Raw genomic sequence first — 22,584 nt, 5'->3', positions numbered from 1 at the left:
AATGCTGTGGACACCATGACTGAGGCAACTGGTAAAAGGACAACATTTAATTGGGGCTGGCTTACAGGTTCAGAAGTTCAGTCCGTTATTATCAAGGTGGGAGCGTGGAAACATCCAGGTAGGCCTGGGGCAGGAGCTGAGAGTTCTACCTCTTATTCCAAAGATAGCTAGGAGAAGACTGGTTTCCAGGCAGCTAGGATAAGGGTCTTAAAGCCCACACTCCCAGAAACACACCTACTCCAACCCTCCAAATAGTGCCACTCCCTGGCCAAGCATAGTCAAACCACGATGGATGAAGGGTTCCTGACAGGAGCATGGTAACATTAAAGCAGCCACTCTAGAAGGTCCACACCCAGCATGGATGACAACACCCTCATGGATCTGAAGATGCAAACCCCTGTCCTAGGCCCTCCCTTCCTATATTGTCTACCGCCAAGATGATGGCTTGGCCCAGGAAGTAGCACGATTAGAAGGTGTTGCCCTGTTGGAGTGGGTGTGTCACTGTGAGTGTGAGATTTAAGACCCTCATCCTAGCTGCCTGGAAGCCAGTATTCTGTTAGCAGCCTTCAGATGAAGATGTAGAACTCTCAGCTCCTCCTGCACCAGGCCTGCCTGGACGCTGCCATGCTTCTGCCTTGATGATACTGGGCTGAACCTCTGAACCTGTAAGCCAGCCCCAATTAAATGTTGTCCTTTTAAGAGATGCCTTGGTCATGGTCTGTTCACTGCAGTAAAACCCTAACTAAGACACCCACCCCAGGGCCATGTGCAAATAGGACAGAACTGTATGCAACTGGTTGGGAGGGGTGGCTAGATGCTCAAGTGAGGGTTCCGCTATCCTCCCCATCTCCTGGGAGGGAAGTCAGGAGGCCCAGCTGTGATGATCATGTGATCTGATGACGATGGTGGCAGTCCGACTCAGAGGATAGTCCTGTATACCCCCACTGCTCACCCGGCTAACCTGGCTGACTTCAAGGCAGAGCAGAGGAACATGAAAAGGACACTAACAAGCCCCAAAATATTCATGTCTAGGGCAAATGCTTGGCTATACCCTACGGTGCCTGCAGTGGGCAATTTTCAAAAGAGGGGTTCTGGGGGACAGAGAGGTACCCAGCCCACAAACACCTGATCCAGTATTTCACAGTCTCGGAGCAGAAAAAAGCGGAGTCTGAATAGCACACCACTCATTTCCAGGGTGAAGAGAATCACTTACAGGAGAAATGAAAGATGTAGCCCTTGAGCTGGGCTCCTTGGTAAATGGCACAGGAGTAGGAATCCATCAGACCCTGGATTCATCCCCAGTGAAGGAAGGAGGAGAGATAGGAGGAGAGAAGTGAGGCAGAAGAGGAGGAAGGGATGTCAAATTTTTATTTTCAGTAAAATTGTATTGCAACCAATTGGCCCAGTACAGGATAAGCATCCTTCTACATCCCCAGCCTGGTTCTTCTGAGCCCAAAGGGGACTCTTTCTGGGCCTCAGAGCCCAGCACATATGTTCATGTAACCCAAGGGATGCCTTGGGCTCTGATCACTTTTCTGCAATATTTAACCTTCTCTATGGTTTTTATCTTTAGAACCTGAATTCAGAAAATGTAGGGGGGGGGGGACGGAGAAAGCACGGATGCAGCTAGCACAAATCTTCATGGCATAGGAAAAGGCTCGTGCAATTAATGCACAATTAATTAGCAGTATCAGAGACACCTTCCGCAAGCTGTGGCAGTGCCCGCCGGCTTGTTAATTAGGTTGTTTCTATGAGAGACACAGTGCTGGCCGGAGGCCTGGGAGCTCCTCCCGTTTGTCTGGAAGCTGCGCTTTGAAGCCCAAGAGGCCAAGTCCTGTTGGCCAGAGCGGGATTGAGATCAGGGCGGCTCGCATATGCAGGGTTTTAAGATAACGAGGATTTGAACTACAGACACGAACGTTGCATGGCTCGAATAATTATCCGCTTTGACTGAGGATTTTAACAACCTCAGAGTCCCGACTTTCTGGGCTGAAGAGCTAACTCGACCTTTTAGTCATAGGCTCCCACGGGTGTGTCCCCTAAAACATCCAGCTGCCGCAGCACTAGGTGGCAGTCTGCTTGCCTCAGTGCACCAACCTGGCCTGATCCTACCCTAGACATCAGTGGCCCACTCTCCCTTAGGTCTCCATGGCAACCATTTTACACAGAAAGAAGGACATCAGTAAATACGCATTTTGCAAGTCTCCTTTATGACTCAATGTATTAGCCTTTGGAGAACTATTACCTCGTCAGCCTTGTGATATTGCTGCCAGTGAAGTGCTTTATCATGGTCCCCCGTTCTTTGCTTGCAGTCCTCATTTGTGGGCTTGCCCAAATCCCTAGGCAAATGTACACTGGGCTCCCCATGGTGGCCTGGTGTCCTTCCAGGTGTTATAGGAGACGCAGAACTGAACAAGCCGTAGCTGTCATACTCAACTTAGTACACAGTTCACATAGAGATTAGACGCCCTTTAGTGCAATCCAGGAGTGGCTAGATGCCAAACAGAACAGTAGAAAAGTGTAGCTGTGCTGTGCTCCCTACCGGGACAAAGACACACAAGCCAGGCTCTGTAGGCATCCCTTATCTCTCAGTTCCGGACTTCAGCAGGGCCCGAGGCTGGGGTAGTTGAGCAGTGGAGTCTTGGCTGTTAGCCTTAGTGGGTTCTCACTGGGAGGCTTCAAAATGCCCTTTCCTCGCTCCCAGATGTTCTAAGTTGCCCGTCTCTGTCTTGCACATGCTTATTTCTGGAAGTTCCCCAGGAGCCAAAGACATTCATGCCTAGCCAAAAGCAACCTACTGAGGTGGGCATTGGACAAGCAGGAAATTAACTCCTTGTGGTAGGCCAGGGAAGCGAGCTTTCTCAGGTAAAAGGAGGCCGCCGTGGTCCAGGGACCAAGGCCAGACGTCCACAGAGTCCTCTCTTTGGCCTACTCAGAAGAGATGGAAACAAGAGAGAAGCATGCCACCCTCCCACAGAAATGAACTGGTGGCCACCCTGCTGCAAGGGACACTTAGCTCTAAGTCTGTGAACCAGTGATCCCTGGGCTAGGCAGGGAGAGTGGGTCCCCGGCACACAGTAACAGTTCCTTAGGTGACTGTAGGGAAGCCAAAAACAATCGTTCGTCTGGCTCCGACCCAGACCAGAAGCTCCCAGCTCACTCAGTACTTTTAACATCTTATCCACAGTTCGAGACCTGGAAGCGACAGAGAAGCCTCTTACCCAGTAGGGCTGAAGGATGCTCCTAGAAAACTGGCATAGACTGGTGGGCTCCGGAGACCCAAGTTTCCTTAAGTGATCTGTAGATGTGAGAATGCTAAATCCCACTGCTGGTTACTTATGTTTCTAGGACCCTGAGTGGTCTGTGTACAGCCCAGGGTGCTTGACCCCGTCCTGATAAACCACCCTCTTGGGGCTTGTCATGCTGCACGCCGGTGGTCATCAGGACTTCTGCATATGCCTCCACCATAAGAAGTGGCCCCAAATGACAGAACCCTGGATAAGTTTGCTGGCCACAGATAGAGCAGTGGAAAGCTTAAGGCAGAGACCTGAGCTCTGAGTCCAGCCTCCAGCCACATGGATCACCTCTGCAACATACATATACATACATACATGCATACATACATGCATACATACATACATGCACACATACATACATGCATACATGCACACATACATACATGCATGCATGCACACACATACATGCACACATGCATACATGCACACATGCATACATTCACACATGCATACATGCATGCATATATGCATACATGTATATATGCATACATACGAACAATATCTCTTCCCAGATACATACATACATATACATATGCATATACATATGCATATACATATACATATGCATATACATATGCATATACATATACATATGCATATACATACATACACACAAGCCTACACATATATGAGCAAAATCTGCAATGCTCTTCCAGGATAAACACGACTGTCACTCCTACTTTATAAATGAATACACAGAGAGGATAAGCGAAGCCGTCTAAGTTGCACAACCCATTAGTGCCCGAGGCAGGATTTGATATCTGACTCCAAGGTCCACGTCCTCAGCCATTGTACTGAGTTTGTGCTTTGTGTCACAGGGATTACATTAGAAAGCCGGTGCTGCCCAGTTAGGCAAGGCTGCTGCCAAGCAGACATTCCACATAGTTGGCTGTTCTTGTTCTACTCAAAATGTAGCTCTTTGCTGTCAAAATTAGAATGTCTCATTGTCCCAGGCTCTGTCAGTTCCTTGCACGTGCCTGGCACACAGTGGTAATGGACACAGAGCAGAATTCTTCCCAGAGCTTCTGTGGAGCCCCCTCCCACCCTCCCCTCACTGCTGCTACAGTGGCATGAGGCCAATTGGTTCCTCTGGCCTATGTCTGGGCAGCCTGAGCCGACTGCAGCTTGCTCTGTTCTTTGACGCTTCCTTACTTCCTGGGGCTTCCTGGGAGAGCCCCAGGCAAACCTCTCCAGCTATCCCAGATTGCCAGCCCTTGAGGGTTTTTCCTGTCCCTGCTTCTTCTGCCCAAACCCTCCCAAATGAGTTCCTCGGAGCCTCCCGAAATACCACCTCTTAGCCTGAAATAGTGTCTCACCGTTTCACTAGCATTTTAACGTTTCTCTCCTTTTCCTGGGCTGAAAATTCTAAAAGCCACAGTCTGTTGCAGCATCTCCAGAGACAGCCCAGTCTGGAAGCTCAGGAGAGGCAGAAGCATAGACCTTCCTTTGGGCCCTATGGAGGGTGCAGAGCAGTACAGGGAGCAGGGACCCTGTTGTTAGTTAGCCTGCCCCTTGCCATCCAGTGTTAGCAAGCCAGTCTCAAGCCAGAGGATCCCACACTGCCAGGCCAAGGCCTGCACTGCCAGGTCCCCTCTGTTGCTGGTCTGTGTCTTCTAGATTCTTCACCCCTATTTTATCTAAAAAGTCCCCAGTATCAGGGCTGGAGAGACAGCTTGGCAGCGGCTAAGAGGATTCAAGTTCCCAGTACCCATTTTGGTTGTTTCACAACTACCTATAATTCCAGTTTCTAGGAGTCCTCTGGCTTCCTCTGGGTCTGCACTCACTCATATACACATAACTTAAAAGAATTGATAGGAGGGCTGGAGAGATGGCTCAGTGGTTAAGAACACCGACTGCTCTTTCAAAGGTCCTAAGTTCAAATCCCAGCAACCACATGGCGGCTTACAACTATCTGTAATAAGATCTGATGCCTTCTTCTGGTGTGTCTGAAGATAGCTACAATGTATATAATAAATAAATAAACCTTAAAAAACATTTAAAAAATTGATAGGAGAAAAGCCCCCTGTGGGCTACAAGTTCTAATCACTGCCCAGCTGCTCTCCCAATGTTTCCTAGTTTTGTGAGTTCAGATTTTAACCCAGCTCTGGAGGCCCAAGCCAGAGGGGTTCAGGATTTAGAGAACCTCTGAGAGCCCTGGACAGATAATAGAGCATGTGTTGGCAGGAAGCTCAGAGGATGCAGCTCAGAGGGACAGGACTGTTCTTGGAACCAAACAGCTGTCGCTTTCAGAAGCTCTATGGGCCTGCTCTTGAAAGATCACAGTTAGCTTGAGTGCTTACCTTCTAAAGGGCTGGGGTGAGGACCACTGGATCCTCACTGTGTCTAGACACTCCTAACCAGTCCTCTCTAATTCTGCCTTGATAACAGAATAGGGGTTTGGGGGAGGGACTAGCGTGCTGATTCTTAACCTTCCCAATGCTGCATGCAACCCTTCAATACAGTTCCTCATGTCGTGATGGACTCCACCAACCCCCACCACCGTAAAACTATTTTTGTTGCTATTTCATAACTGTGATTTTGCTACCGTTATGAATCGTGGTGTAAATATCCGGTGTGTGACCCCTTTGAGACCTATAGGTTGAGAACCACGGACTAGAGGCTGGATAGACAGGGAAGAACTAGGGAAGAAGGTCCACATGGACAAGTATGGGGGAAGCCATCACCCATCCTGGGAGGGGGTGGGGTAGATGTTTTCATCCTCCAGGGAAGGGATTTTTAGCAGCACATCTTCAACACAGAGTTGATGAGAGCACCTACAGGTTCCCCCACAACCTCCACATCGAACAAAGCCAGGAGACATCAGTGCTTTGTGTTCAGGTCACCTAAGCTTGATGGAGAAAGATCATGGGTCTGCAGGATCCTGCTGACTGGGAAAGCCCGTGTGCAGGCCTCCTATGAGTCTCTCTAACTAAACGCCACACAGAAGCTCAGTGGTCCAAGGGTTGGATTTGCTGATTGGGGCACTGGCACTTAGCTCCCGACCTAATCCACCCTGGCTGTGCAGCCCAGCCCACCCGTCCCTGTGCGTGAATGGACATGGGCAAGCCTGCCCACTCCTAGGTGCTGTCAGGCTGATTTTAGGGGTAGTGGGGGCTTTGTGGGCGCTCTGAAGCAGTAAGCATCAAGCCCACCCAAAATTCAGAGTTCGAGTTCTATGTAGAACCAACTGTTGCTTCTGTATCCGAATAGGTGCACAAAATAAATCCAGCTTCTGAGAGGGAGAATGTGCTGGAACTAGAGGAGAACAGGCGGTTTTTCTGCTGGAGATACCAAAAGGTCTGGGTGGCCTGGACTCGTTCTCCTGTGACTGTGGTGTGCTCAGGCAAGAAACTAGTCTGCCCCAGAGATCCCGAAGGAAGAAGCTGAAAGGCGCCATCACACAGAGACGTCACATCCAAGGAACACACATCCTCCCTGGTTCTGAATGACTTCAGGGCCATTCAATGACAGGAGTCTGGTTCTTCTTGCTTCCAGTCAGTCATGTGAGTGCCATGGGGCAGAGAGGGTAGGGTGGCTAAAAAAGGGCTGAGGTTAGACCCTGCTCCAACTCCCCCTCCCCCACCTTAGCCACCCCCAGTGGTTTCTTTGGCTTTTAATTTTACCCCACTCATTCATCCGTTGTTTTGAGGCTCATTAGAGTTACCCGGGGAGTTGAAAACAATGCCCAAGGCATTTATATTCATACCAGTTGTTTGCAAATGCACAGGACGGATTCCACCGTACAAACCAGTGCAAAATCAACGGGTGCAGTGTACTGATGTGCACAGCGCTGGGGCTCGGACCCGCAGCTTCAAGAATACACCGTCTTCTTGGCTCCTAGGAAGAGCCACAAGAAGCCACAACAAGAAGAAGTCACAGGAAGCCAGTTCTCCAATAAGCATGCATTTCTGGCCTGGGAGGTCTGCAGCGGAGCTCCAAGGACCTCCCGGTGACATCTCAGAGTAGAGCTTGGACAGACGTGGCCAAGGGGGATTTGTTGTATCGTACCCCATGTCGGGCAACTGTGGGTAAACCAAATTTTGAAACTATTTATACTTAGGAAAAAAATCGTGCACCCAGGAGGGCAAGAGAGTGTCTGGTTGCTGCTAACAAAAGACCAAGAGTCATGCAGGGGTGGGACTGGTGTCTGTGTTAGGGGGGAGAAGAACCCCAAAACCTAGAGTTTTAGGTCAGTGGGTCTCAGCCTTCCTAAGGCCCTATAATACATCTCCTCATGCTATGGTGACCTCTAGCCATAAAATTAGTTCTGTTGCTACTTCATAACTAATTTTGTCACTGTTATTAACCTTAATGTAAATATCTGTGTTTTCCAGTGGTTTTGGGCAAACCCTGTGAAAGGTTAATTCAACCCACATAGGGGGTCTTGACCCACAGGTGGAGAACTGAAGTTTTAGACAAATTCCCATCAATGACATGGGGATATTGGAGATGGAGTCTTTGCAACTCTTTAATTTCTCAATTATGTTTTTGTTTATGGGCTTTTTGCATTTGCGTGCGTGACTGCACATGCCGCAGTATACAGGACAATGAGCTAACGACAAGGACTCTTTCCTTTCACCACCCGGATCCCAGGGACCAAACACTGATCATCGGGCTTGGCAGGAAGCACCTTGGGCTTCTGAGCCCTCTTGACAGGCCTATATTTATTTTCAAACAGATGGTTTAAGTTTGGGCTAGTTTTGGGAACCGCTGACCTACCTCAACTCTGCTCCTCCCTCACGCACCCGGTGACATAAGAGGACATGGCTGCAGCTCCCCTGAAACCACCCTGATGTTTTCTGAACTCTGAGAGAGTAAGTAAGGGGGGAAACAAAAGTCAAGTGAATGAAAGACAGAACTTTGTTCAGGTCCTCACCACAAGGGGAGCAGACACCACAGGCCACGGCCTCACCACAGCCAAGCTGTTCAGGCCGGTTGCCTGTCTTTACTTTGCTCAACTGTGAGTGTATATTGACAGCTAATTAAAAGGTTGGTGGGCTCTGCAAAAGCTGAGGAAGAGTGCTTTCCATAGCCACAGTTAGAGAAGAGCATTGTATTATTCTAGGGGGGACTCTCGGGCTAGTTGCCTCCTGGGTGTGAACCCCAGAGCTTCCCCCTAACTACATCACCCCTTTATCCAGCACGCTGGCTGCCTGCTCCTCTTCAAAGGGTAAGTAGACTTTTCTCTCCTCCGTGGTATTTAAACCAAGGATCTCGAGTGCTAGCCAAGAGCCCTACTGCTAACTACAGTCCCAGCCAGTGCTCTGCTCTTTATCTTGAGGCTGGGTCTCTCATGAAGTCACCCAGACAGACTGCCTCAGAGCCCAGAACAGCTGGGATTACAGCCCTGCACCTCCAAGCCTGAATTTTAAAGCCAGCTGACAAAGTGCCTCACAATCCTAACTTTTGCTTACTTCTATGACCTTATAGGCTTGCTGTACAGGACTGCCCTCCAAGTCAAACTAAGAGCTTTAGGACTTCAGCTGGGCCTGCTTATAGTAAGGATTCTGGAATTTTGGTTGCTTAAAAAAAAACACACAAAAATTTTATAAAAATAGGTTTTCGTTTTAATCCCACTGTGGGGAAATGGGACTGCTTTGGGCTCTATGCAGCAGATGACTATGATTTGCCTAGTGCTCTAGTAGAGGCAAAGTTTTGCCTGCTGCAGGCAGTATCTTTGATGATGTGATGTTTGGGGTTCTGGGAACTTTTCAGAGCATAAATAAATGCAAGAGTCCGAGTGAGAGGTATTGCCAGTGGTTGTTGGCTGTTTGTTCTGTTGGTTGTGGTTTTTTAGTAGTTGTGCTCAAAGAAGAAACAGAAGGAAATTAAGCAGGGATCTCTATCTCTTTGCCCTCTATCCTTCCTTTAAAAAGAACCTACAAAGTAGCAAAGACCAGCTCCATCTGCTCACCAAAGATTGTCCCAGTTGGGCTTTCCTTCTTGGGAGGAGGGGTTGGGGAGGGTCAAGGGACCCTTACCTGACTATCCAGCCACTTCTTCCAACCAGGTGTAAGCAAACCTGCCCTAATTGTACAATGCCTCAGTCTGGGGGAGGAGCTAGAGCAGTGCTTCTTAACCTTCCTAATGCTGTAAACCTTTAATACAATGTTGCAGTGACCCCAATCATAACACTGTTTTTTGTTGCTGCTACATAATCTGTAATTTTGCTACTGTTATGAATCGTAAAGTGAATATCTATGTTTTCTGATGGTCTTAAGTGAACCCTGTGAAAAAGTTGTTCATCCTCCAAAGGGGTCATGACCCATAGGTTGAGAACCACTGGGCTAGAGTCTATAGGTAGGAAAAATTTAGAGGAGGGTGCTCCGCCCATGCAGCCCTGGAGAAGTCACCATCCATGCTGGGTACAGACTTCCCAGTATGGCAGCTTTAAGGCTCCCCATGCTCCTGCCCATCCATGTGCCTGTCTGTAATCCCTCACCCATTGCTCTGTAAGGAAGCCCCATTAACTCACTGGTCCCCAGAGTGAAGTAAAATGGAATCACACCTTAGTTTGCTGTGGGACCTTAGGATAAGGGAGGGAATTATAATGGCGTCCTCTGCAGGATGCTCCCAGCTCTAAGCACCACATCTGGCCCAGGGTAGAGGTAGCATCATCTAGGTCTGTTTGGTACCCAACATCCACCCTGTCCTCCATTGCCTGGAAGCACTGGATGCTTGCTGCACCTGCTCAGTAGTAATTCTTCTCATCAGTAATGTCCCTCCTGTTTTCTCTCATGAAATTAGGCACGACCATTCCATCCTAGTCATATTTAATCTTTAATTTACATCAGGTATCTGTGCATACTAATTCTTAGGGCCCCGTAAAAGAGGCAAGATAGACTTCATTTACTCATGAAGACTGAAGCAAACAGACCATGAGCTAATTAGCCACAGCCAGGAACTTGAAAGCCCGTCAGTGGGGTTCAAACTCATCTCCTTGACTTGAGAATACCTTCTTCTTTCCTGAAATCATGCTCGTCTCCAAGATGACAATGTTTATAGACACTGAGGGAGGTGCTATTGATAATTGTTTGTAATTAAACATTGTATGGCAAAGACAGAATAAAGGGGATCACAGGCAACCTTAACATTTGACTGTTTCATTTCTATAACTCATTAAAATACTTACAAGTCAGTAAGTTAAAATGGGAACACATTATTTTCTGAAGAGCCATCCTTGACCCTATCTAACGATGATCTTATCACATTTCCATATTTTCTCTCTTTCCATCCTTCCTGTGTGCATGTGTGTGTGTGTGTGTGTGCGCATGCGTGCATACACATGTGTATGAGTGTGTGTGAGCATGTATGCTCAAGTGTGTGTGTGTATGTGTGCATGACTGTGTATGCATGAGTGTATATATACAAGTGTATGTGTGTGAGAGTGTGTATGTGTGTGTGTATGAGTATGTGTGAGCTAGTGTGTTGAGTATGTGTGTATGTGTGCATGAATGTATATGAGTATGCATGCACAAGTGTGTGTACATGAGTGTGTGTATGTGAGTGTGTATGAGTTAGTGTGTTAAGTATGTGTGAGTGTGAGCTAGTGTGTGTGCTTGAGTGTGTATATACAAGTGTGTGTGTGCTAGTGTGTTTGAGTATGTGTGAGCTAGCATGTTGAGCATGCGTGAGTGTGTCAATGTGAGAGTGTGAGCTAGTGTGTATGTGAGCGTAAGTGTGTGTGAGGGGGTATGGGTGTGCGTCTGTCTATCCCTAGCAGTGTTGACTGAGTGCTCCACTCTAAGCAATTAGGCACCCAAATTCTGCCACGATTTAGGGCTGAACAAAGTAGCAGGTGGACAGGAGCTTTCTGCGCTGTGTATCTTCTGAGGCATTTACGCCACCAGATTGTGGCCTAATTCTTTAAAATAAGCCTTTAAGCTGGACCTAGTTTGGTTTATGGAGAGTGTCCCCAACAGGAGGTAGATATACCTTTCTGTAGTCAGATATGCTACCCGGTGATTTCTTTAACAATGGCTTTCTCCTGTGGTGTGTGGGTAAATTCTGGGAATACAGCCAGGGGTTTTTCTTAGGAACTTCAATATCTGAGGTTCTATCAGCTCCTTCAAGGGGTTCTTTTTAGAGCATGTTAGGAAGGATCCAGAGACCCCAGGACAGTATGACCCCCTGTGACCTGCTTTGAAATGGAGCTTTGCAGCATGCTGTGTTAAAGGAGCCAGGAATCCTTTTACTGTCATCCCACAACATAGATTTTAACTTAGCTTCAAGAATATATTCTTCACTCTTTCTGCTCCCTCGGATCTTTTCCCAATAAATCCTGTTTGACGAATTCAGGCCAAGGGCAGTTCTCCCCAGAGATACGAGATTCTCCTTCCTCCAGATTGCTTCTTTCCAAGTCCTAGGCAGAGCCAGGTGGTCTCAGCCAAGCCTGGAGCGGCTTGATGCCAGGCCCACGAAGCCGGAATCTTTAAGCAGCTCAGCAACTCGAGCCTGGGGGTCTGCCAAGGGTACAAGGAGAAAGTCTTTCAAAGTGTCAAGCTAACGACTCTCCCAAGGAGGAAGGAGGCATTGAGAACATACAGAGGAGGAGAAATAGGTGTGGTGGAAACTTGGGCACAAGTCTAAGTCCCTTACTTAACCTTACACCCCCAGGGCAGGAGATTGCATCTTCAGAGGGGAACGGGATGCTTGAGCATCTCAGAATGGCGCTCGGTGTCCAAGCCTGCCCTGGGAAAGAGGCACCTCCTGGAGGGGGGCTTAGAAGGATGGATGTCTTAGAAGACAAAGTCTTGGAAGGTGGTGGGCATCTGAAAGGGACATGGCTGGCAGCCGTGCCTGTCTATATTCCAAGCTTTCTCTTTAAGACACCCAGTCTGTTCTCTCCAGTCTTTCCAGAAGATTCCATTCAAATGGAGTGGTTGCTAAGCCCATTCAAAACAAATGTCCAATATTTCTTAATTAGCACGAGTGAACTTGACGTACAATATTTGCATGGTGCTATTTTTCGTTCCCTTTTCCTTATTTTTGAATCAAAAGAGTTGTTTGTAGTGCTTAACTTTTCTTGTATGTGCAGTTTTCCACCCCAACTGCTCCCTGGGCTTGGGGGATTCGGGGCTCTGGCTGCCAGATCTTGTGAGTGAAGGAAATCTGTGGTTCTCTTCAGCCTGCAAAGCACACAGCCGGCGGCAGATCGGGAGACCTTTCTAAAGGAGAAGAAAGGAGAGGGGGACACTGTGAACCCACAGACATGCCACAGGAAGGAGAAGATACAGCATGGAAAGGCTGTGTGTGGGGGATCCAGAGAATTATGACTGATCTTGAAAGGCAAATCCATAGAAAGTTCTAGGTTGGAGTCCACTGCCTCGCATTGAAATATAGCTGGGGGAAAGGTTTTCTTCAAAGCCCTTTGTTGTAACCAGGATGAAATAAACGGAGCGTCAGGAGACAGTGATTGTAAATGCCTCTCCAGGTACCATGGGCAGATGAAGCCGTCAGCCAGTCTCCTGGGTCTTCATTACTCTTCCTTTTTCCCTTATCCTCCTATTTCCGTCTTTTCTCTGCAAAATCCGGAGTCCTGTTTTTTGTTGTTTTGTTTTTTAAAGGGGGCGTGAAGAGAATGAAATGGTCAAAGGCTGAGGGTCAGGTGATCTGGCGTCACAGACCTTTCATCTCGCTTACTCAGTCCTTCTACACACACACACACACACACACACACACACACACACACAGTATACATTCGCAAAATACATGTGAATTAAAAAAAATCTTCAACAAATAAAAATGAGAACTCAAAGGAAGAATGGTTAGGGTGTGGTTCTGATGCTTGGGTCAGGAATCTGTGTGGGAACGCCAAAGGTCCTGTTCCCAACTGGTTCTTGATCCATCAATAAATACACTAGCAGCCAATAACTGTGAGGAAGAGGTAGGATGTCCAGGTTCTCCCAGGCAGGCTAGGAGATGCAGGAGGGGAAAGGAAGATTTGTCATGCTTAGGAGGGAGAGAGCCACCAGCCATGTGAGATCTCAGGCGAAGCGGCCATTGGTGGGAGATTAGAAACACAACTAAGTTGAGGGCAGATTTAAAGGTGTTGAGCTGGGAGTGAAGGTAAGGGCACGCTAGCTGTGGGAGGCTTAGAAGTGCACAGCCATTGAGCTAAAAGGCATACTAAAAACAAGCGAGTGTGTGCGTGTGTGTGCGTGCGTGTGTGTGTGTGTGTGTGTGTGTGTGTGTGTGTGTGTGTTTCATCTGCAGATCCAAGGGAACCAGGGCAGGGGCTGGTAACATAGTCTGCCTGGAGCTTTAAGCGGGTGCTAAAAACTTCACACATCAGAATGTGGAAGCAAAAAGGTTTCGTGAGAGCAACTTAAAGGTTGAGGAAGCTGACCGTGATCCTAGGCAGCAGCCAGCAGCCGCAGGGACAAGGAATAAGCACACTATCCACTTCAGCTTCCTATTTCCAGCTGTCACAGTGATGTGAATGACACGCCCACTGTGTGAGGGAGGTCACAGTTGGAATGACTGTGCAGATCAGGACCTTGGGAGCTGGACATCTTATTTTTAAAATGTATTTAGTTTATATTTTATGTTTATGAGTGTTTTAACGGTATGCATGACATACATGTCTGGTGACAGAGATGGCTAAAAGAGGGCTTTGGATCCCCTGGAACTGGAATTAGAGATAGTTGTGAGATGCCATGTGGGTGCTGGGAATCAAACTCAGGTCCTTTGCAAGAGCAACAAGTGCTCTTAACATCTGAGCCATCTCTCCAGTCCTTTGGAGGACATTTTAGAGATAAGACAGTAGGAACAGTCAATACAGTTTCAACATCCCAGAGGACCTAGGCCAGTGGTTTTCAACTTGTGGGTCATGACCCCCCTAAAGGGTCAGTGGACCCTTTCACAGAAGTCTCTTAAGATTATCAGAAAACACAGACATTTACATCATGATTCATAACACTAGCAAAATTACAGTTATGAAGTAGCAACGAAAATAATTTTATGGTTGGGGTCACTACAACATAAAGAACTATATTAAAGGGTCACAGCATTAGGAAGGTTGAGAACTACTGTTCTAGGCCCTGGGAGAGAGATCCTTACATTGTAAACAAAGTATCCAGATTGTAAACAAAGAATCCAGGTTCCCTGCTCCATGCTGGAGGCAATACAACCCAAGAGGTCTAAGAGGTTGCTAAGGCGCCCTCTGCTGCCTCCTGTGGACAACGTGATAGGTAAAGCCAGGGAGAAAAGGCAGACTGTGCTTGCTAAGGGTGGGCTGAAGGAGTTTGATGGGGATGGAGTGTCTGTTTATGAAGATGGAGGGGTTCATGGTAAGGATGGTAGGGGGTGGCAGTAACTGCAATGACCACTTAAAATGGCCCGGAAGTGGCAACGTTGAGTTATGTATCTTTCAACACAGCAAGATGGCAGACAGTAAACATTTTTTTGGTACTGGTGATGGTACAATGTGTTCGTTAAAATAAGTTATTGAAATGAAAATATCCATGTATACTAACCAGAAATAGCAACGTATGATTCCCTCCTAAGCCTCCCTTCACAATTTATCGTTTGCTGATATAAATTTAGGGCTTGGAATGCCTGAGTCGCTATTCTATACAGCCATTTTATTGACCATTGTGTTTTCTGAACAATTGGAATGCACTTGTAAACGATATCCAGTGCTCACGTCATTATTGAGGTATGTTATAATTCATTTCATCCTTTCCTAATTTTTGGATATTTAGATATTTTCCCTGATTTTCTGGGTGGTAGATACCATTCAAACGTGAATGTTACCATTCTGAGATTTGCCAGGCTCTGCCTGCTTCCGGAGTGCTGGCTTCTGGGAACAAAGTCACTGGCTCCAAGGAGAGGCTGTTAATTGAAAAAGCCGTCTTGCTTTTTTCACTGCGGCCATGAGTCCGAGATCCCCCCCCACACACACACACACCTTTGTTCCTTCAGGGACCATGTGAATTAGGTACAGTTCCCCCACTGGTTGGCCGTATGATTCTCACATTACGGCTTTTGCAAAGTTCCCTGCCAGGAAGCTGTGGCTGCTGTCTTGACCCATCCCTAAGGTTGAACCCAGCCGTCTGAGCCAAGGCAGGCATACTACTCAGAAGAGAGGCCAGACAGGGTTGTGGTTCTGGGCGTGTCCTGGTGCCCAGATCTCGAAGAAAGGCAAGGAATTGAGAAGGAAGTGAGGCTACCCCTTAGGACACGCCCCCTCCCTTGGCTCTAGCTTGGTGCTGGCTTTCTCACTATTCAGTCCTCAGATGCTCTGTTCAGGAGCAAGGACAATGGCCATTGGGGATTTCTTGGAGGCTGGTGAACTGGACCAACACAGCCTAAATGGCACTATCTGGCCTTTCTGAATCATGTGAACTAACATGTCCAGACTCACCTTCCTGCAGGAGAAAGGGCAAACCTCTGTCTTGGAATCGGAGCTGATTTTTAAGAGTTTCAAATGTCCCTGGGACTTTTTGCAGGATCTACAGGCTTTTTTTCTCATTATAGCTCTCCTGGAGAGCTTCCCACCCCCCTCAGACCCTAGCTTAAATGTGATTTTTACTGGTGACCGGCTCAGACAAGATCAATGCTCCTTGTCTATTCTTCATCCCCCATCCCATGTGATGGTTTTGACAACTTCTAATTGTACTAATTTGCCTGATGTTGATTAATGTATCATTTAGTGTTCTCATTCAACAATAACAACAAAAAACATTTTTAAAGGCTTCTGTGTGCCAGGAAGTGATCTATTTGCTGGGATGCAGTGGTGAACCAAACAGATCTCCTGTGGCCAGGAGAGTCCACTGGGAAATAAACAGATGTCTAGACGCAGGCAATTTCCAGACCATTCCATAGACAAGACACTATTGGAATGGAGGGACATCAGTAGACTGCAACATGCTGACCGTCATCTTGAAAACCAGACAGAGAGAGGAGCTGCCCTCAGCTAAGCGCAGAAGAATTAGGGATGCCTGAAGCAGGCAGGAGACCTACACCCTGGAGGAGTGGGAAGAACTTGTGACATAGCAGCATGTGGAGATGCTGGGAGGGGCAGTGTGAGGGGGTGGGGTGCCACGTGAGGAGGACAGATGGACACGGCCAGAATGGGTAGCAGGACAGTGACCCGGAGCTAAGTGCATGGTGCTAGAAGGCAGAATGTGACCACAGAAGTTGGTGGTGGCCAAGCGAAAGGTCCTCATGTTCTAGCTGCAGCCAGACACAGTAGATGGAGAATTAGAAAACCTGTATCCAAGTTGGGAGGCGCCCGAGCTGTACAGGAAAAGCTGGGAGGATGGAGGGACGGTTTCCGAAAATAATTTTTACCTCATTTATTTGGGGTGTGTGCACGGGCTGTGCACACCTGAGCATTCTGTCTTAGGTCAGAGGACAGCTTGCAGGGGTCAAACTCGGGTCAGCAGGCTTGGCAGCACGCTGCACCGATATTCACTGAGCCATCGTCCCACCTTGGGGTTATGGGTGTTGGGCTCTGCTTTGTGTTTTCTTTTTTCTTTTCTTTTTGTTTTTTATTCTCTTTTGGTGTTTTCTTTAAGCTAAGTAAGGGTGGACTCAAAATTAATCTCTTTCACCCTCTCTCAGTCTCTGTCCCATCTCTCTCCTTTTTGGATGGCAGATGGCTGACCACATTCATGGACTATGGAGATGAGGCAAGAGAAGAGAGGAAGCTGGGCTTATGATGCTCACCGGCAACAAGGAGCACCACCTCCTGGAAAGGCGAGATGGCATGGGATCCAGGAAAAGGGAGCCAGCGTATTAGCTCTTTCTCCTACAGAGCACAAGCGCAGGAAACCAGAACAGTGTGACGGAATTTCACATGCCATTACCCCAGGCTCAGGGCATGATCGATTCGATTTCCTCTGTGTGTCTGCCCAATGGATTATCTTCATATTATCAATATACTATTACTCTTCTTAAATTATGAGACAGCAGTGTACACAGAGCTTTGAGTGTGCTAAGATGCAGTCTATCATTGAGCGTCCGCTTACCCACCATCTGTCTGTCTGTCTATCTGTCATCTACCTAGCATCTACCCATCACATATCTATCTATCTATCTATCTATCTATCTATCTATCTATCTATCCATCTATCTATCATCTATCTATTATCTATCTATCATCTACCTAGCATCTACCCATCACCTATCTATCTATCTATCTATCTATCTATCTATCTATCTATCTATCATCTACCTAGCATCTATCTGTCTATCTATCTATCTATCTATCTATCTATCTATCTATCTATCATCTACCTAGCATCTATCTGTCTATCTATCTATCTATCTATCTATCTATCTATCATCTATCTATTATCTATCTATCTATCATCTACCTGGCATCTACCCATCACCTATCTATCTATCTATCTATCTATCTATCTATCTATCTATCTATCTATCTATCGTCTATCAATCATCTATCTGTCTATTTATCTATATATCATCTATCTATCTATCTATCATCTATCTATTATCTATCTATCATCTACCTAGCATCTACCCATCACCTATCTATCTATCTATCTATCTATCTATCTATCTATCTATCTATCATCTACCTAGCATCTATCTGTCTGTCTATCTATCTATCTATCTATCTATCTATCATCTACCTAGCATCTATCTGTCTGTCTATCTATCTATCTATCTATCTATCTATCTATCTATCATCTATCTATTATCTATCTATCTATCTATCTATCTATCTATCTATCTGTCATCTACCTGGCATCTACCCATCACCTATCTATCTATCTATCTATCTATCTATCTATCTATCTATCTATCTATCATCTATGTTGTTTTGAGGTAGGGTCTCACTATGTAGTCTACCTGGCCTCAAACTCACAAAAGTCTGCCTGCCTCAGTCTCCCAAGCGCTGGAATTAAAGGTGTATACCCCTGCTCTCATCTCTAGGGTATTACTCTAAAACAATCCAAGTTGTTTTCACCTTTTAATCACCAATGCACCTGTATGGATCCCTTAAGGTAAAGACGTTTCCAAAACTCATCCACAAACAATGATCACACTTAAGTTTCAATGTATTAGCATCAGTAAGGATCTAGTTAGTAGACAAACCTCCCTTGCTTAACTCAAATTGGATGCACATTAAATTTGGCTAATGGGCTTTCTTCTGTCCCTCTTCATTATTTTGGCGTTTGTGGAGGAAGCCATCCATGTCTTTTGCCCAATAGCGTTTCTAGCATTCTGGATGTTGCCCAGGGCTCATTTGACACGTTAGTTCATTGATACATCCTCATAGCTGCTACTTTATATTTTAAACTAAAGCTTTGCTCAGATTTAAGTCCTTTTGCTTGGAACAGAAGGAAATGAACACAATCCCATTGATGCCTGCCTACCCTGCTTCGTTGTACCAGGTGATTTAATAATGTCTGGTTGTCCTGTGTCTTGAGATGGTCAAGGGATAGAATTTTTAAAAAATCGTTTTCCGATTTATTTTATATGTCACCCAAAGAGGTTAGAAGAAGAAAGACTCAGATTCCCTGGAACTGGAGTGGCAGGTGGTTGTGAGCCATCACGTGGGTGCTGGGAACCAAACCCAGGTCCTCAGCAAGAACAGCTCGTGCTCCTAACTGCTGAGCCATCTCCCCAGCCCCCAGCAACCCTATTGAAGCTCTGAGTCGGTCATACAAAAGATATGAAAGTAAGAGTCTGACCAGAGGCCACTCTGGAGACTCGATCCCACCCTCGGGAATTTCCTCTTGCTCTCGCGCTGTTTCCGGTCATCCCCTGTCTCCTGGCTCTTCATGGAACCTCCGCGCAACCACAAACATCCACCTATGGTCTCTGTCTTCCCCACGCTGAGATCTCTACCGTAGGAACTCCACTTTGATTATAGTTTGGTTCAAAAATGTCCCCCAAAGGCCCACATGGTAAAGACTTGGTCCTCAGACCATGGCACTGTTGGGGAGTTGGGGAGCTGAAAGAAGTCGGGACCTAGCGTTAGGAAGTGACGTCATCGGGGCCCTTGAAGAGTCTATTGGATCCAGTTATCTCCTCCTGTCTCACTTTTGCTTCTTGGACACCATTAGTTCAGATCCTTCCAGTGCTTTGTGGTCCCGCCACGATCTGCTACCCACCTACAAGCCTAAAAGCCATGGCCTCAAACTGGAAGTCGAAATAAACCTTATCTCTCTATAAGTTGATCATCTCCTCGGATATTTACTATTGCAATGGAGAAGTAACTAACTCCGTGATTGTTTCACCTTGAGCATTTGTTTGTTTGTTTGTTTATTTATTACCTCGTTTCCAAGATCAATACAAGATCTCATCCAATCAAGATTTTGCTGAATCACTTTGCTAAAGGAATAGCAGCCACAAGTCTGTTGTTTCTATACTTATCTTCCGCCCATACCCTGATGCTTGCCTGGGGGCCATCTTCAGTAATATTCACGACAAAGGAGTGCGTCCAGGCCGGGAGCAGGAGGCTCACCTGTCCGGTGAACTAGGCCCTGTGGAGCTGATGACCTAACAAGCCGGGCAAAGACCGAGATGTTTTTAAAACGCCACTCGCACCTCGCAATCTGTCAGACTACTGCAACAATGTTTTCTACAAAAGAGAGAGAGAGAGAGAGAGAGAGAGAGAGAGAGAGAGAGAGAGAATTTCCCCAGGAATCTCACACTGGGAGAAGGAAAAGGAGCAGCCAGAGGGAGAACGTGTCTCCTGGAAAGAGATTTCACGGGGCTCTAACAGCTTGTCAGACGGACAAGGGTTAGTGGTGGGCGGGGCCACACTGGCTCGGCTTAGATGCGCACTTCTTTAGCCCTCTATTGAGCCTTTACTCTCATTTCAGGACACATACACACTTGGTGGTGGCGACAGCACTGGTAGTTGTGGTAGTTGTGGTGGGGCGGCGGCTCCTTTTTCTAATTTCCATTATTAACTCTGCTCTTTCCGTTATCTTATTGAGGACCGGTGATCCGATCTGCTTTGGGGCATGGGCTATGAACCCCACCCCCAACAAATTTGATAACAATGATACGATCTGCCATTGAGTTTGCTCTTTGGCCACCACGTGTGATTCATAACATGTCATAAATCAAAGTGACCGAGTCCTCACCACATAAACCTCTTCCTTGTTCCATTTGCGATCCTGGCCATTTTTTTAACCTGCAGGAAGTGTGTTCTCTTCCTCTTGCTTAAATAGACATGCAATGGTGGCTTATATGTGCATGTTAGCATTAAACCATTGATTCAGAAAATTAACTTGGTTTAAATCCCATTTCTGCCTTCCAACATATTGTCCATTTCTCTCCCTTTTGTGTCACCGGCAAGCTGGTGAAATGTCTCCACTAACCTTAAATTGTTAGTAAAGCCCAGCGTGTAAGAACAAGGTAATTATAGGCTGTGTCCTCTCTCTAAGCGTGAATCTCTGAACTCTAGCAGACAAGCTGCATCACCCCAGTGTCCTCCCACTGAGACTAAATTTTTCTTTCTCTATTTTTCCCCCTGGATGGAGATCATGAGATCATGGTAAAGTGCTTCCCCAAACCCTGTTATCTTAGTCTGAGTTGATCCCTTAATTTCAGAGTGGTTAAGTTATGGAGTTGGAAACATACAGTAGATACCGATCCACTGAGGATGGGCATGGTCTCCTCACAGTCATAATTTCAGTCCTTAGGGTGGCCGATGACACTGCCTTGGCTAGAAATAAATCTAAGCCCATGTTACAAGGTTTCAGCCACTCCCTGCCGGCTCCCACTGATTGCTGCTCCCTTTTGCTCACAATCCGTTGAATAAACCTTTTCTAGAATGTTCAGGGCTAAGTCTCTGGAGCAGATGTATTACCTTCTAGACCACAAAGATAGCCCATGTGTGATACTAGAAGCACAGTGGGCTACTCGCTGGAGGAGTCTATTAAAAACTGAGGAAGGGGGTTGGGGATTTAGCTCAGTGGTAGAGCGCTTGCCTAGCCCTGGGTTCGGTCCTCAGCTCCGGAAAAAAAAAAAAAGAGGAAGACTGAAATGGAACGATGTTCTTTAAGGAACGGCAAAGATTTTGGTGAAAGCAATTCTTTCAGTCGAGGAGCCTTCATACAGAATGAATGTTGCAGGCGGGTCCTGGAAAGGGTTTTTCAGTTGTAAGTGACTTGCTTTGTTGGGCAGAGAAGCTACATCTGGAGTCTCTGAAAGGGTGAGAGATTTCTTCCCATCCCTCCAGTGGGCCTAACAGCTCACTGACCTCTTTCTCGGATTAGCTTCCCAAAGACGACTTCAAGTCATAATTCCAAAATCATCTGATTGTATAGAATCGCCAGACTTTGTAAAACAAAACTAAAGACCTCTGGTTGGGCTACTGGTCACTGTGACAAAACACAAGACAGAAACAAGGGAGGGAAGATTTATTTTGACCCACTTCTTCAGAGGAGTCAAGTCTACGGTGGAGCTGTAGAGTGGTGATGGCAGTGCACAGCTTACACTGCAGAAGGGCAGGAAGCACAGAGAAAGAAGACAACCAGAGATAATATTCTGCCTGTTCCCTACCCCCAGGTTCTTAGTTCCTCCAGCCAGGTCCCACCTCCCAGGTTTCCACCATCACCCAAAACAGCAAGCCACCGATCCAGAACCAAGTGTTTAGATGCGTCCAAACCATAACAGTGTTACATTGACTTTGAAATTTCTGAGTATTGAAAAAGAATTACCTTTTATAATGTTCAATAGAAAGTATTTTTGAATTTCACACGAAAAACAGTTTCTTAGCAGTGTCTCATGAGATATTTGGAATGTAGAAGGAAATGGTTTGCTTGCCTGAATTCAGAAGACTGACTGGGCTTTTACAAGTAGCCTGCACGTACCTGGCAAACTCTATCTCTACATCAGTCTGGCTGGACAGACAGACAGAGCGTTTATCAGGCCTGAGTCACATAGCCAGAGCCTAGATCCCAGGGCAGAGGTCAGCCTGACCTGACTCCGAGGACTGGAAGTGAGGAGCGGTGAAGTACCAGTCAGTCTCAATCCTGTGCTAGTTAACCCGAGAAGAGAGCTCATTGCTGGGGGGCAAGCCTGAATTATCCCATGTGGTCAAGAGACAGCAAACACCAGATGCTGGCAGATGGTGGGGTAGTGTTTAATGCTGGTCGATCATTTGTAGTAAACTGCTTTTAATAAGCAGACACATGCTCTAGAGGAATGGTAGGAAAGTAAAGAAGAGGAGTAAGCTAGCAGCCTAGATATTTACCAGCGTTGTCCATAGTGTGTACTGGACATAATTATATGCTCTAGGCTTATGCACATCTGGCAGCGTGGTCAGCCTGTTGATGCCAGCAGTCCATTAACG

The 22,584-nt window shown here is 46.7% G+C and overlaps 1 long non-coding RNA gene across 1 annotated transcript in view; it reads left to right on the top strand.

Moving 5' to 3' along the window:
- Positions 1-18,414, top strand: part of LOC148002175 (uncharacterized) — a 37,767-nt gene extending 19,353 nt beyond the window's left edge. Inside the window, exons 2-5 of the long non-coding RNA XR_015634206.1 lie at positions 6,507-6,799; positions 7,024-7,324; positions 7,975-8,110; positions 16,900-18,414. This is a non-coding gene — a long non-coding RNA (uncharacterized LOC148002175). The remainder of the gene's footprint in view (positions 1-6,506; positions 6,800-7,023; positions 7,325-7,974; positions 8,111-16,899) is intronic.
- The last annotated feature ends 4,170 nt before the right edge of the window (positions 18,415-22,584 follow it).

This window comes from Rattus norvegicus, chromosome 12 (genome assembly GCF_021556685.1).
Source record: "Rattus norvegicus strain SHRSP/BbbUtx chromosome 12, alternate assembly SHRSP_T2T, whole genome shotgun sequence".
Classification (NCBI taxonomy): domain Eukaryota; kingdom Metazoa; phylum Chordata; class Mammalia; order Rodentia; family Muridae; genus Rattus; species Rattus norvegicus.
This window is presented reverse-complemented; position numbering and strand designations above follow the sequence as displayed.